Source organism: Meles meles, chromosome 10 (genome assembly GCF_922984935.1).
Source record: "Meles meles chromosome 10, mMelMel3.1 paternal haplotype, whole genome shotgun sequence".
Classification (NCBI taxonomy): domain Eukaryota; kingdom Metazoa; phylum Chordata; class Mammalia; order Carnivora; family Mustelidae; genus Meles; species Meles meles.
Window position 1 is genome coordinate 26,792,947 of NC_060075.1, and position 16,894 is coordinate 26,809,840.

Genomic DNA, 16,894 nt, shown 5'->3' on the forward strand with positions numbered 1-16,894 from the left:
TATCCTGATCTCTTCCCAGGAGGCTGACCTGTATGAATTACATCATGAAATTTTGAGTCCTCTGATGTCTGGTTGGTTTTAGCTAATGATTCTTTGCAAAGGAGTATTTCTTTTTCTGGTTCCCTTTGTATGAGTTCGAATCATGCTAGCTATATCCCTTGATAGAGAGTTGCTATTCTCAAAGCTTCTTATCTAAACTTCCATCTTACCTTCAGTTTCTGGGAATCCCTCCTTTCCCTTATCCCTTTGGGCCTAGGGATGGTAAAAACTGCACTGTTGTTAGCCCCTGTTTCCCTCACTTTGTGTGCCTCTCCAACCATTGTATGCCTTTGAAATTAGCCCCTTTCTTGAAAGCAAATAAATAAAAACTAGAATTATACTAATTTGAGTGTGCTGTTTGCCCTTGGGACTCAAATTGAAACATTCAATATATTTATTTCCCACCCACCCACTCAAAAAGAAAAAAGCACAGAAATGAATACTAGGTTTACTATATATTTGAACTAAGATCAGCACTCACATTCTTACCTTATCTCTACAATCTCCTATTCTAAAAGAGCACTTTTGTGGCATTTCTGCTCATCCAAGATGAAATCCATGGTCCAAAGTCACCAAGAATTTTTAGTATTTTTCTTTCCCATCATAGAGTTTCTGTGGAGATGGCCACAGGTCCATACAGAAGACTATACAGAAGACTAAGATGGAAATTCATAGGACAAACTTATTATTGTTGCAGCATTTCCTTTATTCAAGGAGCTGCCCATTTATTTCAGTCATAAACCCATCATTAGCTACCACCAAGTTCCTAAATTAGATAATCCACATCAATGCTTCTTTTTACTGAGCAACCCATACTTACTTTTTTTCTGTTAGTTTATCTTTCCTGTTCTCTACAACCTTGGGGTGTGAAGATTCTCATAGAAATCAGGGTATTGTTAAGGCGCCTAGGTGGCTCAGTCCCTTAAGCATCTGCCTCTGGCTCTGGTCATGATCCCAGGGTCCTGGGATGGAGCTCATCAGGCTCCCTGCTCAGTAGGGAGTCAGCTTCTCCCTCTGCCTCCTTGTGCATCTTCTCTCTCTCTGTCAAATCAGTCAATCAATCAGTCTTAAAAAAAAAAAAAGAAGTAGTAGTTAGGGAGTGCTTTTCATCTGTAGTGTCTCTCATGACAAAAACCCATTTTGTTGATTTTTGCTGAACTTCTGTGTCCATAGTGAATCTATAGTAGCTTTGATATTTTTTGGTTGATACTTTCATTTCTATCAGCAAGTAAGACTATGAGTATCTCAACATTAGAGAAAACAATTCTCCACAACTCATTTCTGAAAGATGTTGGCATGCCACTCACCATTTATTTCTCATGGTCTAGAGAAAGAGGGTCATGTGGCTATTCTTTGGTGATAAACTTAGAGGGTAATTTACACATAATAAATCTGCTACAATTTTGGATTAGTTTTGCTAATAATGTTATCATGTTTGGCGGATACATTTTCACATGGGATTTAAGGGAAAATAAAGAATTCCAAGGTTGCCACTGTCTGTGTTGCCTACATAAGTTCACAGTGCAAGGGAAAGGATTGTGGGAACCAACTGGTTTCTTTGTACATGTAAAATTTCAGATGCCTATTAGCTGTCTAGATTGATTCATGGAAATGGACATACCACATGATCTGGAGTTCCTGGATATTCAGTGCTAAAGACATAAATTTGAGAGTCAACATAATCTATATGGTATTTAGAGCCACAGGACTAGATGAAATTATCTATGGAAAAAGGAGAAAAGGGCTTAAGTCTGATCCCTGGGGCACAGAGGATATTTAGAAATCAGGTGTAAAAGAAGGAACCAGAAAAGTAAGATGAGAAGCAGCAGCCACTGAAAAGTGTCATGGCAGCGAAGTCAAGAGAGTGGTTCAAGAAAGCTATCGTGGTTTATTGTGTCTAATGCTGCTGAGAAATGGAGTAGGATAAAGATGAAAAGTTACCAATAGGCTGGCAACATGCAAGAACTATTTCACTGGCAAGATCAACAAAACAGGAGAATTTAGAAGTGTGGTTTAATGGCAATTGGGAAGAGTTACATTGGAATATAGCACAAATGGTTGGAACCAAATGATTTTTAAAAATCTTTTCCAGCTTAGTTATCTGTGATTCCCCATGACTACACCAACTGTTGGGAATATGAAAATATAGGGCCCACTGCTGATGTTCTATGAGAGAGATCTTGGATAGCTGATGCTTCAAACCCAGTAAGCTTCAGCAGAATGCATGCTGATCTCAACTCCGATAAGCCATTTTGCATGGTCCAAAATCTGCTGATGAATTGGGTACAATAAAAAAATCAGTAATGTGGAAAATAAAGTGGTACCCCTGGGTTTTCAGTACTAAACTAAAAATGTATGAATGGCACATATAATAAAAGGTGAAAATAAAATTTGTTTTGATTGCTACAAAGCTAATGAAAAACTGGCTTAGGGAAAGAAATGAGGCCATCATGTTTGTTGGCACATGCTAATTCTTAGCAGGAAAATTTCAAAGAGAGGAGAGATTAAGTCACTCCACAATAAAAAGGTAGCCTGGTCAAACTGGAAATTTTGCTAAATCCCTGGGGAAACCAAAATTAAACTTCGTAATTAAAAGATGGAATTTCTAGGGGTGCCTGGGTGGCTCAGTGGGTTGGGCTTCTGCCTTCGGCTCGGGTCGTGATCTCGGGGTCCTGGGATTGAGCCCCGCATTGGGCTCTCTGCTCAGCGGGGAGCCTGCTTTCCACCCCACCCCCCCGCCTCCTGCTCTGCCTACTTGTGATCTCATTCTCTCTGTGTCAAATAAAGAAGTAAAATCTTAAAAAAAAAAAAAAAGATGGAATTTCTATACCCATGACACTAACAAACTGGTTGTTTTCAATGTACAAGAGTTCCCCCCTTCTCCGCATTTTCACTTTCTGTGGGTTCAGTTACCTGCAGTCAAGATGATCCTCCTTCTGACAAGTGGGCAGAAGGTGAGTAGTAGCCTAACATTATGTCATGATGCCTATGCCATTGACCTCATTTCTTATCATGATGTAGGCACTTTATCATCTCACATCTCACACAGAAGAAAGATGAGTACAGTACAATATGCTATTTTGAGAGGAATACCTGGGTGGCTCAGTAGGTTAAGCTTCTGACTCTTGATTTCAGCTCAGGTCATGGTCTCAGGGTTGTGGGATGGAGCACTATGTGGGGTTCTCTGCTCAGCCCAGAGTCTGCTTGTTACTCTCCCTCTGCTACTCCCCTTGCTTGTGCTGTCTTTATATCTCTAAAGTGAATAAATAAAATCTTTTAAAAAAAGATATTTTGAGAGAGAGACTACATTCATATAACTCTTATTATATTGTTATAATTGTTCTATATTATTATTGTTAATATCTTACTATGCTTAATTTACAAATGAAACTTTATCATGGATAGGAAAAAACATAGTATATATAGGGTCAGGCATCCTTTGGGGGTGTAAAATGGATGCCCTGAGGATAAGGGGGAACTACTGTAGCTCTCAGAAGTGCTTTAACAGAGGCCAAAGTGTTTTTTGGCTTGTGAGACTAAGTGATAAATTGCTTGGCCAGCATGTTCTTCCTCTCCAAGCTCATGAAAGCTTTTTGTTACATTTTCAGAGACAGTTGGTTAACAAATCTAGATAATCAAACTAAAAACTACTCTTATTAAAAGTTTAGAGTATTGAAAGCATTGAAAATAACTTGAAAAGTGTTCTTTGTAGTGAAATAACATTGTAAACCCAAAATATAACTATGGGTCTAAGAGCTACAAAGCTCTTTTTTATTTTTAATTAGAGAAGCATGATGATTAAAAATGAATTCTCAAGAGAGGTGACTAAAATTTTATTTAGCTATCTTTCAAATTACAGTAAAATGGTAATTTTTTGAAATTATAAGCAAATAATACTTTTGAGAATGTTAAATTCACTTAACTATTTTTCTTAATTTAGTATATATTTAAGAATCTGGTTTATTGCATCTATTTTACAATTTTATTGATCCTTGTATAAAAAGAACAACATATTGAGTTATTCTGGTTAAAACGTTATTATTGGTAAATAAGTCACTAATAAATGTTTATTATTACCCATTGACAAGCATAGACACGTAACCTGACATACCAATACAGGAGAATTAAATACCTAACTAGAAGTATAAAAAGTAAAAATAGAATGAAATGATTTGCATAAAATGATTTAATATTGAAATACCATATATTCAGAAGTCCTTTTCTGCCTAATTCTGTATCATGAGTCAAAAAAGAATTACCAGTTAAGCTATTGTAATTCATTACCAAAAAGTTTGTTGTTAACATAGTCTTGAATATGGGATGTGTAACATTACATCGCCCACATGTAATGTAATATGTAGTATGACGATTTTCACTATAGGCACTTCTTAACCATTCTCCAAATTCTCCTCTATAGTATCTCTATTTGGTAGTAAAATTAGTTCTCATCAATTATTTTAGAAGTCAGTTCTGTTTGTTGGTGTCTAATTCAAAGAGAGAATGACTCCATGCAGTGGTTCTTAATGAGCACACACCTATGAATTACCCACTTGACTTGCAAATAATGGCCCAAGAGAATGATGAAAAGAATGGTAGGAAGTAGTTGTATCCACGATTTGATTGAAGGAAGGTCTTTGCACAAGTGCAGGAGGGAGTTAGCAGGGTGGTTTTCTAACTTGTTCCTTTCTACATTAGAAAAATAAAAGATCTTTGAAGCACATGGGAATATTAACAGTAGTAAGTAAAGGCACATAAAGCCAGCTTATGTAAAACATAAGGATACATACCTCTGACATGATCAAGCATGTTAAAACATAATAAATTAAAATTTGAGTTATATTCTACCCAATTGGTAAATTGTGCATAATAATAGCAAACATCAAGGATTTTGTTGTATAAAATAAAAAAGAAAATCCATGTAATACGAACTCAGCACACAGAAAATGTTTAAGAATGGAAGCTATGGTGAGCAGGTGAGGGGTGCCTGGGTGGCTATGTTGGTTCAGCATCTGCCTTCAGCTCAGGTCATGATTATGAGCCCCCTGTTGGGCTCACTGCTCAGCCAAAAGGAAGTGTGCTTCTCCCTCTCCCTCTGCCACTCTGCTTCTGTTCTCTCTCACTCATGCTCGCTCTCAAATAAAAAAAATAAAATCTTAAAAAAAAAAAAAAAGAAGAGAACCCAAAAGACTCCACTCCAAAACTGCTAGAACTTGTACAGAAATTCAGTAAAGTGTCAGGATATAAAATCAATGCACAGAAATCAGTTGCATTTCTGTACACCAACAACAAGACAGAAGAAAGAGAAATTAAGGAGTCAATCGCATTTACAATTGCACCCAAAACTATAAGATACCTAGGAATAAACCTAACCAAGGAGGCTAAGAATCTATACGCAGAAAATTATAAAGTACTCATGAAAGAAACTGAGGAAGACACAAAGAAATGGAAAAATGTTCCATGTTCCTGGATTGGAAGAATAAATATTGTGAAAATGTCTATGCTACCTAAAGCAATCTACACATTTAATGCAATCCCTATCAAAATACCATCCATTTTTTTCAAAGAAATGGAACAAATAATCCTAAAATTTATATGGAACCAGAAAAGACCTCGAATAGCCAAAGGAATATTGAAAAAGAAAGCCAAAGTTGGTGGCATCACAATTCCGGACTTCAAGCTCTATTACAAAGCTGTCATCATCAAGACAGCATGGTACTGGCACAAAAACAGACACATAGATCAGTGGAACAGAATAGAGAGCCCAGAAATAGACCCTCAACTCTATGGTCAACTAATCTTCGACAAAGCAGGAAAGAATGTCCAATGGAAAAAAGACAGCCTCTTCAATAAATGGTGCTGGGAAAATTGGACAGCCACATGCAGAAAAATGAAATTGGACCACTTCCTTACACCACACACGAAAATAGACTCCAAATGGATGAAGGACCTCCATGTGAGAAAGGAATCCATCAAAATCCTTGAGGAGAACACAGGCAGCAACCTCTTTGACCTCAGCCGCAGCAACATCTTCCTAGGAACATCACCAAAGGCAAGGGAAGCAAGGGCAAAAATGAACTATTGGGATTTCATCAAGATCAAAAGCTTCTGCACAGCAAAGGAAACAGTTAACAAAACCAAAAGACAACTGACAGAATGGGAGAAGATATTTGCAAACGACATATCAGATAAAGGGCTAGTATCCAAAATCTATAAGGAACTTAGCAAACTCAACACCCAAAGAACAAACAATCCAATCAAGAAATGGGCACAGGACATGAACAGACATTTCTGCAAAGAAGACATCCAGATGGCCAACAGACATATGAAAAAGTGCTCCACGTCACTTGGCATCAGGGAAATACAAATCAAAACCACAATGAGATATCACCTCACACCAGTCAGAATGGCTAAAATGAACAAGTCAGGAAATGACAGATGCTGGCGAGGATGCGGAGAAAGGGGAGCCCTCCTACACTGTTGGTGGGAATGCAAGCTGGTGCAACCACTCTGGAAAACAGCATGGAGGTTCCTCAAAATGTTGAAAATAGAACTACCCTATGACCCAGCAATTGCACTACTGGGTATTTACCCTAAAGATACAAACGTAGTGATCCGAAGGGGCACGTGTACCCAAATGTTTATAGCAGCAATGTCTACAATAGCCAAACTATGGAAAGAACCTAGATGTCCATCAACAGATGAATGGATAAAGAAGAAGTGGTATATATACACAATGGAATACTATGCAGCCATCAAAAGAAATGAAATCTTGCCATTTGCGACGACGTGGATGGAACTAAAGGGTATCATGCTTAGTGAATAACTCAATCGGAGAAAGACAACTATCATATGATCTCCCTGATATGAGGACATGGAGAAGCAACATGGGGGGTTAGGGGGATAGGAGAATAATAAATGAAACAAGATGGGATTGGGAGGGAGACAAACCATAAATGACTCTTAATCTCACAAAACAAACTGGGGGTTGCTGGGGGGAGGTGGGATTGGGAGAGGGGGAGGGGGTTATGGATATTGGGGAGGGTATGTGCTATCGTGAGTGCTGTGAAGTGTGTAAACCTGGTGATTCACAGACCTGTACCCCTGGGGATAAAAATACATTATATGTTTATTAAAAAAAAAAATTGGAAGGGGAGGCGAACCATAAGAGACTATGGACTCTGAAAAACAACCTGAGGGTTTTGAAGGGTCAGGGGTGGGAGGTTGGGGGAACAGGTGGTGGGTAATAGGGAGGGCACGTTTTGCATGGAGCACTGGGTGTTGTGCAAAAACAATGAATACTGTTACACTGAAAAAATAAATTAAAAAAAAAGAATTTTTTCACATTTTAAAAATGAAAGACATGCTGATTCTGTATGTTTTTAACACTCAGCAGAACCTAGGGTCTGACCCCATTATCAAACAATATTTCCGTGGTGAAACATATGAGTAGCATACTGCATGGGATAAATAGAGATTATAAATGTCCTCCTTATCAACTTAGGTCATGTTCTGATGCCATGACTTTGTACCAAACTTCCAAATAAAAACTGTCTCAAAAGCAAAAAAAAAAAAAAAAAAAATAGAAGGATAATGAAGTCATCTCAAAAGTCTCACCATAAAAAGTCTTTATCTGTTAGGAGTAAATTTCATACTCTTTGACACAGCAATATCCACCTTTTTCTAAAGATTCCTAAAGATTTTCCTACAGAAATTATTAGATATATATGCAATGATTTTCACAGAAGTTAATTTGAACAAAGATATTGTTAGCAACCTAATTCTTAAAAGGGCAATGTTTGAAAAAAAAAAGGCAATGTTTAAATCAATCATGATTCTCTATGAATCACAAAACACTATGAAACTGTTTTAAACAATGTTGAAGAATAATACTGGATGGAAGGATACATTTTTAATGGCATATTGCTAAATGGTAAAATTTGTACACCAGAGATGATGTAACTATGTTTTGAATATATGTAAATAACATTGATATGATATTACTTATATTTTAAAATTTACATATAAATTATACATATACTCATAATGAAAAATATATACCTAAACTGAACAGTCATGTCTGTGTTATTACTTGTGTCTTTTATTCTTTTTTCTGTTTTTTTTCTTTTCTGTGTATTTCTAATTTTCCATCTGAATATGCTTTATTTACATAATGTTAATATCAAGTGAATGATCTTCTAAAGAACTTTTTCATAGATGCTGATAAGACTAGGAGAAGTATTTAGTGAGTACACTGATTTGAATTGAAAATTTAGATTGTAAAGTTTCCTAGAATCATAAATCAAGAACTATGGCCAATGCTGAAACGAATACTAGAATGAATGACTGACAATCCATAAGGCTAACTTTAAGTATTCTTGTAAGCTGCATTCTAAGAATGACCCACAGAGTCTTCAAGCAGATTAGGACCAACCCTACTACACTAAATCAAGTGGGTCCTTCTTCAAAAAGTTCATTATGAGGTAATCTCAACGATTGCTAATGCCTTAAAATCTGTACAGAATGTGGCCCTCCCTTCACATACTGAAAAACTGAGAGAAAAAGCTAGCATTAAGAGGTCGGCAAATGAGTATGAGAATCCAAGCAGCAGATGGCTCTGGTGGTCTTCAGCAGGTGCTCATTTACATATTTTGGCCATAACTACCCTCGCCTTTCCCCCAGCATGGTAATATGCTTTGGCTTAAATGCACGTTTAGACCAAAAGCTGTGAGATATAGTGAAAAATGTACTGACTATGGAGTCTTACGTTTGATTTATGATCCTGGCTCTTACACTAAGTATATGCAGTCTTGAACATGTCCCTTGAACTTTGTGAATGCCCCTTATCTCATCCAGATTTGCAGATCATATCACTCATGCACAGATTAAAAGGAACTAATGGAAAATTTGGCTTGAAAGACTTGGATTCACCATAAGTCATTGCCATTTAAAAACCCCAAATTTGGGAAGAAATGGAATGGTGTAGTGGGCAAAAACATACAAATTACAGGTCAGATATTTTGGTTGTCTCCCTGTCAATAATAATAGCATGACTTTTCATACACACCACTTCATCCATCCTCAATATCCATGTATAATGTGGGTACAAGAAAGGGAAACGAGACAACAGGAGTTGAGCTGTATTATCTTTAAGATCATATTAAACCATAAAATAATTATGCTTTCTTAAAGTATAAAATAATTACATTCAATGAAGTGAGTAATCTGGTAACCTTTTTTCTGGAGAAAAGTATGTTCGTTCTGAAATTTTAAATGTCACACATTAATAGGAATACATAATAAACATTATTGACATAAAGGCTATGTATAACAATATCCCTGAAACAAAATGATATTTAAGTAGACATAATATTGAATAATATTTTGCTAACCCACTTTATCTATGAATAGAAAATAATTGATATATCCCCTAGATGTATATTACCTTTCTCTTTTAATACAAGCTAAATATAAGGGTTCCTTCCTAAATATAACATTTTTCTACAGTATTAGTATCATAAACTTTTGTAATTATGATCCTTAGAGATACCAGAAATATTGCCTAATTTAGTCTTTAGGTACCAAAAAAAGTTTTGAGTTAGTAACTTAAAGAAATATTAAAATTTTAAGGAAACAATTTGGACTAGTTTAAAACATGTTTTGTGGAAAGTGATGAGTTGTTTTTTTAATATTCATTGCTATTTATCTAAGATCTTCCAAGTATGGTTACTTCATAATCTGTGCATTATAAAGTAAATTGATTACGAAAAAATTCTCCTTGACAAAGTAATAAAATTATCTGGACGTATTAAAATGATATGGTAAAATACGTTAATATCACATTAAATAAACTAAACTAAAAAAATTAAATGCAAGTTTTATCTGGAGTTCATTCATTTATTGAACAAGGTTTAATCAAGTGTCTGATGTGTATGCAGCATTGCTAAATTAAAGTCTTCAAATAAAATTAGGTGAATACTTACTTGAGAGGAAAATCAGTAATCTCAGTTTCTTTGTATTGTTATTTGGTCTTTGTAATATACTATCAATCTATAGGTAATGGCATCTTCCTATTCCCTGAAAACTTTTGGTTATTTGGAACTTTAGAATAAAGGAAGCATAGAGAAATTTTATAACTAAAGACCAGTTTAAATGAATAGTATTAGAGATCACAAAGGAGCGCATCAACCAAATTATTTTCATTCTAGGATGCAGAAAAATAAGGTTTCAAATGTAATATATGTAATTATGAGTATGAATTATGTCATCACTTCAAACAATAATATCTTTCAATTTGAATTTTCATAGATTTTGGAGAGAGGATGATAGTGAATCATATTCAAAGGGCACATAACTTTTTGCCATAGACTATTTTACTTACTGAGAGAAATGCATTTCCATCCCTGAAAGAGCATAGCGATGAGGTTCTGCAATCTGAACAAGTTATCAAGTTTTCAGGCAAGCATAATACAATATAAGAAAATACAGAAAAAGAAATGCTCAAAAATCGTGCGAACAATTCATTTATTTTACAATAGTTGCTTCAAATCCAAAGAAAATCAAGAGCTTCCCTGTTACTGAGACTTAAATATTTTCTGAAGAACTTACTGTCTAGACTTTTCAGAAACTACTTTCCAGATACCAATTGAATTGTTTTTTAAGTTTTAAAACTGACATTCAGAAAGATTGGTCAAATCTATCAGAAGTGGTAGTATTTTTCAGTAGTGATATCCAAGTCAATTGTATTCTAGGATTGTTGAAAGTTTTCACAGAGCTAGAACAAATAATTCTAAAATTTGTAGGGAACCACAGAAGACCCCAAGTAACTAAAGCAATCCTGAAAAAGAAAAGCCAAGCTGGAAGCATCACAATTCCAACTTCATGTTATATTACAAAGCTGTAGTCATTGAGACAGTATAGTACTGACATAAAAAGAGACACATGGATCGATGGAACAGAATAGAAAACCCAGAAATGGACCCACTACTATGTGGTCAACCAATCTTCAGCAAAGCAAGAAAAAATATACAATAGAAAAAATATAGTCTCTTCTACAAATACTGCCGGCAAAACTGAACAGATAAACACAGAAAAAAAATGACCACTTTTTTATACCATACACAGAAATAAAATCAGAATGGATGAAAGATCTAAATGTGCGACAGGAAACCACCAAAATACTCAAGGAGAAATAGCCAGCAACCTCTCTGACATCAGCCTTAGTAACTTTTTACTAAATAACTGTCCTGAGGAAAGGGAAACAAAAACAATGAACTATTAGGACCTCACCAAAATAAAAAGCTTCTGCACGGCAAAGGAAACAATCAACAAAACTAAAAGGCAACATATGGAACGGAAGAAGATATTTGCAAATGACATATCTGATAAAGGGCTACTATCAAAAATCCATAAAGAACTTAACAAACTCAAGTCCCAAAAAAACAAACAGCCCAGTTAAGAAATAGGTAGAAGACATGAAGAGATATTTTTCCAAAGAAGACATACAAATGGCCAACAGGCACATGAAAAAGTGCTCAACATCACTTACCAACAGGGAAATATAAATCAAAACCATGATGAGCTATCGCCTCACACCAGTCAGAATGGCTAAGCACAGGAGAGAACAGATTTTGGCAAGGATGTGGAAAAAGGGGAACCCTCTCACACTGTGGGTGGGAATGCAAACTGGCGCAGCCGCTCTGGAAGACAGTATGGAGGTTCCTCAAAAAGTTAAGAATGGGGCGCCTGGGTGGCTCAGTGGGTTAAAGCCTCTGTCTTCAGCTCAGGTCATGATCCCAGGGTCCTGGAATCAAGCCCAGCAACAGGCTCTCTGCTCAGCAGGGAGCCTGCTTCCCTTCCTCTCTCTCTGCCTGCTTCTCTGCCTACTTGTGATCTCTGTCTGTCAAATAAATTTTAAAAAAAAATCTTAAAAAAAAAAAGTTAAGAATAGAACTACCTTATGACCCAGCAATTGTACCACTAGGTTTTACCCGAAGGATACAAAAATACCGATTCAAAGGGACACATGCACCCTGATGTTTATAGCAGCATTATCAACAATAACTAAATTTGGAACAATGCCATTTGCAATGATGTGGATGGAGCTAGAGTATAACATGCTAAGCGAAATAAGTCGGTCAGAAAAAGGCAAATACCGTATGATTTCACTCATGTGCGGAATTTAAGAATCAAAACAGATGAACATAGGGGAAGGAAGATAAAAAACTAAAGAACAGAGATGAAGGCAAACTGTAAGAGACTCTTAACCACAGAGAACAAACTGAGGCTTGGTTGTTGGAGGGGAGGTGGGTGGGGGATGTCTCAATGGGTGGTGGCTATTAAGGAAGGCACGTGTGATGAGCACTGGATGTTATATGTAAGTGATGAATCAGCAAATTCTATTCCTGAAACCAATATTATACTCTATGTTAACTAACTAGAATTTAAATAAAAACTTGAAACAAACCAAAAAAGTCAATTATATTACTTTAGGTATAAATGGACTCAATATGCTTATGGACAGTATAGTGAAAGAATGAATTTGATTATCACAGAAATATAAAGTATTTGCCACTAGATCTCTTAAAAGCCTAGGATAGGGGTCATCTGCATGGCTCAGTTAAGTGTCTGTCTTAGGCTCAGGTCATGATCCTAGGGTCCTGGGATTGAGCCCCAAATCGGCTCCCTGCTCTGTGGGAGGCCTGCTTCTCCCTCTATTGTTCTCCCTGCTTGTGTTCCCTCTCTTACTGTGTCTCTTTCTGTCAAATAAATAAATAAAATCTTTTAAAAAAAAGGTTAGGGGGCACCTGGGTGGCTCAGTGGGTTGGGCCTCTGCCTTCAGCTCAGGTCATGGTACCAGGGTCCTGGGATCGAGCCCTGCATCGGGCTCCCTGCTTAGTGGGGAGCCTGCTTTCCCCCTCTCTCTGCCTGCCTCTCTGCCTACTTGTGATTTCTCTCTCTGTCAAATAAATAAATAAAATATTAAAAAAAAAAAGGTTAGGATGGAATTGATGCGTAATTTCATCAAAGGTTGCAAAGGATTTCCATTGATCACTCACCATTCAGTTAAAAGGACTAAGAAGCCACTTTTGACCATCTTTACTCTTTTTGACATTTCATATTTTCTTATTTATTTTTTTCTTCTGGGTTTTAAAATTACTCCTGACTTAAAAAAATTAAATTAAAAAATAATAAAAAATTAATCCTGGCAGCCAGTTTTAAAACTTCTTTCATGGGAAAACTTGCAACAGATTTATTTAAAATAATAGTCAATAATGAAAACATGTATGGCATCATGCAATTGAAAAATAATTTTACACTGAATACTTTCCTTATTGATAGATCATACACTATTTTGTTTCTTGAAATAAGTTGAGATGCATGTAGAACTTAAATGAAGTTGCTTTCATGGTAGTAAGGATTAAGATGTGCTGAGATAAAGTGGTGCATCTTCCATTTTTCACACATATTCAAAAAGTAAAATTGAACTGGTAAATAAGCTTATCAACACAAAAATTAATAATGAAAAAATATATAAGCCCCAAGATTGGGTAGGGGTATTTCATGAAAGCACATATTTTTGTAATCATTCTCAAGAATGAAAATGAGAATCAGAGAGAGACAAAAAGCACACAAGCATCCAGTGTAACAATTTTTTTTCCTTCAGAAATAGCTTAGATTTCATTTTTGTCCTAAAGAAATAGAAATGTAATATGGAACATTTTACTTTGACAGAACTGACATCTTAAAAACAAAGGCAAAAGGTGACAAGAATTTTAACAAGAGTGAATGAGAACTCTTTTTATTTTTTTTTTCAAGATTTTATTTACTTGAGAGAGAGAGCAGGAGCAAGGGGGGAGGCAGAAAGAGAGTGAGAAGCAGACTCCCTGCTGAGCAGGGAGCCTGCCTTGGGGCTTGATCCCAGGACCTTGGGATCAAGACCTGAGCTGAAGGCAGATGCTTAACCAACTGAGCCACCCAGCACTCCGAAACTCTTTTTAATTCATCTTGCACAATGAATCAGGGTGCAAGAACTTATAACTGGAGAAGAGAATGGAGAATAATTTATTTCTCAATAAATATCTTTCCAAAAACTTTTAGAAATAATGTTCTCCTCTATAGCTCATATCTTGTACATCAGCATCACCTTCTTGATGACAGAGAGCAAATACCACAAAGGAAGTTTAGGGGCTGGACAAGAGAATTTAGGCAGAAGTAAAGTAAAATCCTCTCAAATATATGACAAGTCTGTAATAAATAAATAAATAAAAACAAAAACCTGCCAGAAATAGATGCCTAAACTTTAAACTTCCTTTTTGTTGTTCAATCCATTAGACCTTGTTCTCTCTCAGGATATGTTGAATTGAGCAATTCTTATTCACAATGCTAGAAACAAATGGGTGTACACTGATTCAGTTTAAGCCTGAATGGGTGTGAACTGACAGGTAGTTTGATGAAGGCAGTCATATGATGAGTCTTTGTAAGAAAATATTTGACAAGCTGTCAAAACTCTTTTGAAGAAAGAAATAGTGGATAGAGTTGCTCTAAGGAATACATGTCAATTCAGTTATCTTATTTCTACATCATATTTTGATGCCAGATGAGTAATCTCTGTGGATCTCATGCTAAAAATCAGGTTAATGTATAGTGAATCAGACCGACTTTGAAGCATTTAGTTAATGTTAACATTCACGCCAAAATTTTATCACAGGATAAGCTCAGTATTACCAAGATTTACAACAAATATTGATAATCTACAAATACAAGTTGATGCCTGATCAAATAATTCAACACAAACACTGTGGTTCAGAGGCTTATGTATCAAATGTCAAAAATTAGAATCTGAAGAGAAAAGCTGTCAGGGAATAGGGAAAGAAGGGTAATTCTCTGAAAACAGACAAAACCTGCAATCTGTCATCTGAGTAATGAGATTAAGAAAGAGTTGTATAGTTGACATGTTGAGTGGAAGGTGATTAAAAAAAAAACTCTCACTCACTAAAATATTTTTATGACTTGCCATTTCTCAACGAATATCATGCAACTAATTTAACTTTCGCATTCTGGGCACTCTGTGTTCTCAATGTGACATGACTGTCCTCATTCCCTACATTCCAGACACACTAGACTTCCTACCTGATCTCAACATTTACTGTCTTCAGGCCTTCATTACTCGTCCCTTTGAATTCCTCTCTTTCTCTGCCTCTGACTGGTGAAACTTTGCCTAACTTTTTAAACTCTGTTCAAATACTCAAATCCCTTATCTTCCAAGAAAACGCCTCTGATTTTCTGGTAGGAATTATGCTCTCTTGTGTACATACAGATTTTGATTTGACTCTAAAATTGATTTCATCACATTCTGCCATAAATTATGGTTAATTTTATACATCTGTCTCTTCCCTATATATAGTCCTAGAGCACAGGAACTATATTAGTCACTTTGTATCTCATTTATATTTGAAAGGTTTTGTGGAATTTTACTACACTTGATTCTTGAAGAGGATAGGTTTGTACTGCATAAGTCCACATATAGGAAGTTTTCTTTTTTTATATAAATACAGTACAATACTGTAAATGTATTTTCTCAATAACATTTCTTTTCTCTAGCTTATTTTATTATAAGAATATAGTATGTAATACATATAACTTTAAAAATATGTGTAATTGACTATGTTATTAATAAGCCTTCCAGTTGACAGTGGGCTATTAGTAGTTTGGGGGGGAATCAAGTTATACGGGGATTTTTCACTGCATGGGGGGGGCGTCAGTGCCGCTAGTACCCATGTTATTCAAGGGTCAACTGGAAGTGAATTAATTGGCAGATTAGGAGATCACAGATAGTGTTTCATTAAATATCCTGTGCAAAACAAAAAACAAAACCCAAAACCTCAAAAAGTCTTTGTAGACCTTGATTTCCCATTTTATATAAATTGGGGAAGCATCCTCTGGGGTCTTCTGCCAGGAGTCTCCTTTGCCATTTGAGCACCCAAGTATTATTCTAATGCAATGACATATCTTTGAAAAATTCTCATACTTACCTATTTATCTCCTGGTGTTTGACTATAGCTTGATGTATTCATTTCTAATAGCACCACACATTCCTTCTCATTTAGGATAACACCAGTCTCTGGGCAAAACATCACCCTGATTGTACTCTGAAGGCTGAAAATTAAAGTTGGAGGCATGAAATGTTGACAATAATTTTTATATAAAATTTTTATATGAATTTTATATAAATTTCATATACTTTATATACTTTTATATCTATACTTTTATATAAATTTTTATATACTTTATATACTTTTATATCAACATGAAATTTCAGATGCTAGACTAAAATGAGGAATATTTCTTTACCGTGTAATAACTGCAGGGTGTTCCACAATAATATCCTGAAGTTTCCTCTGTAGCAAAAAGGAAACATGTCTTTGTGTTTACTGATTTAAAAGAAAAATATTGTGTTGGAGTTATGGTCCAACATAAACTCAGACCTCACCAGAGCTCTCAGCAGTTAACATCTTCTAACTAAGCCTTGTAATGTTAATATTTTATGAAAAGACTGGCTTAAGTGATCAATATAAGAACTACCTCCACCAGAAAATCATGTGTTTGCCCAGCTCCAGCAATCCTGTGACTCAGCTATTTGTTTTAACATTGTAAGACCTCCATAGGCATCCAGGGAAAAAAGAGTTCCTAAAGACTGAAACTTGTCTTTGTGAGGCAAGAACAAAGGAAGTTGACCTTTCGGGAAACAAACAGCTTCAATTTCAGAATTATTCCTTTTCTTTCTCATTCCTCTGGCTCTGTGTCTGTTCTCAAGTTACACTGCCCTTGATCCTCCAACTGATGAAGACTTCTGATC

At 35.8% G+C, this 16,894-nt stretch overlaps 1 long non-coding RNA gene across 3 annotated transcripts in view; it reads right to left on the reverse strand.

Moving 5' to 3' along the window:
- Nucleotides 1-3,233: 3,233 nt before the first annotated feature.
- Nucleotides 3,234-16,894, reverse strand: part of LOC123951654 — a 46,985-nt gene continuing 33,324 nt past the window's right edge. For 2 of the 3 annotated variants that reach the window (XR_006820490.1, XR_006820491.1), the window contains 2 exons: nucleotides 16,071-16,194; nucleotides 4,298-4,725 (listed from right to left, as the gene is read on the reverse strand). This is a non-coding gene — a long non-coding RNA (uncharacterized LOC123951654). Of the gene's footprint in view, nucleotides 3,293-4,297; nucleotides 4,726-16,070; nucleotides 16,195-16,894 lie in introns of those variants that run through there. The other variant, XR_006820489.1, reaches the window with a different exon arrangement.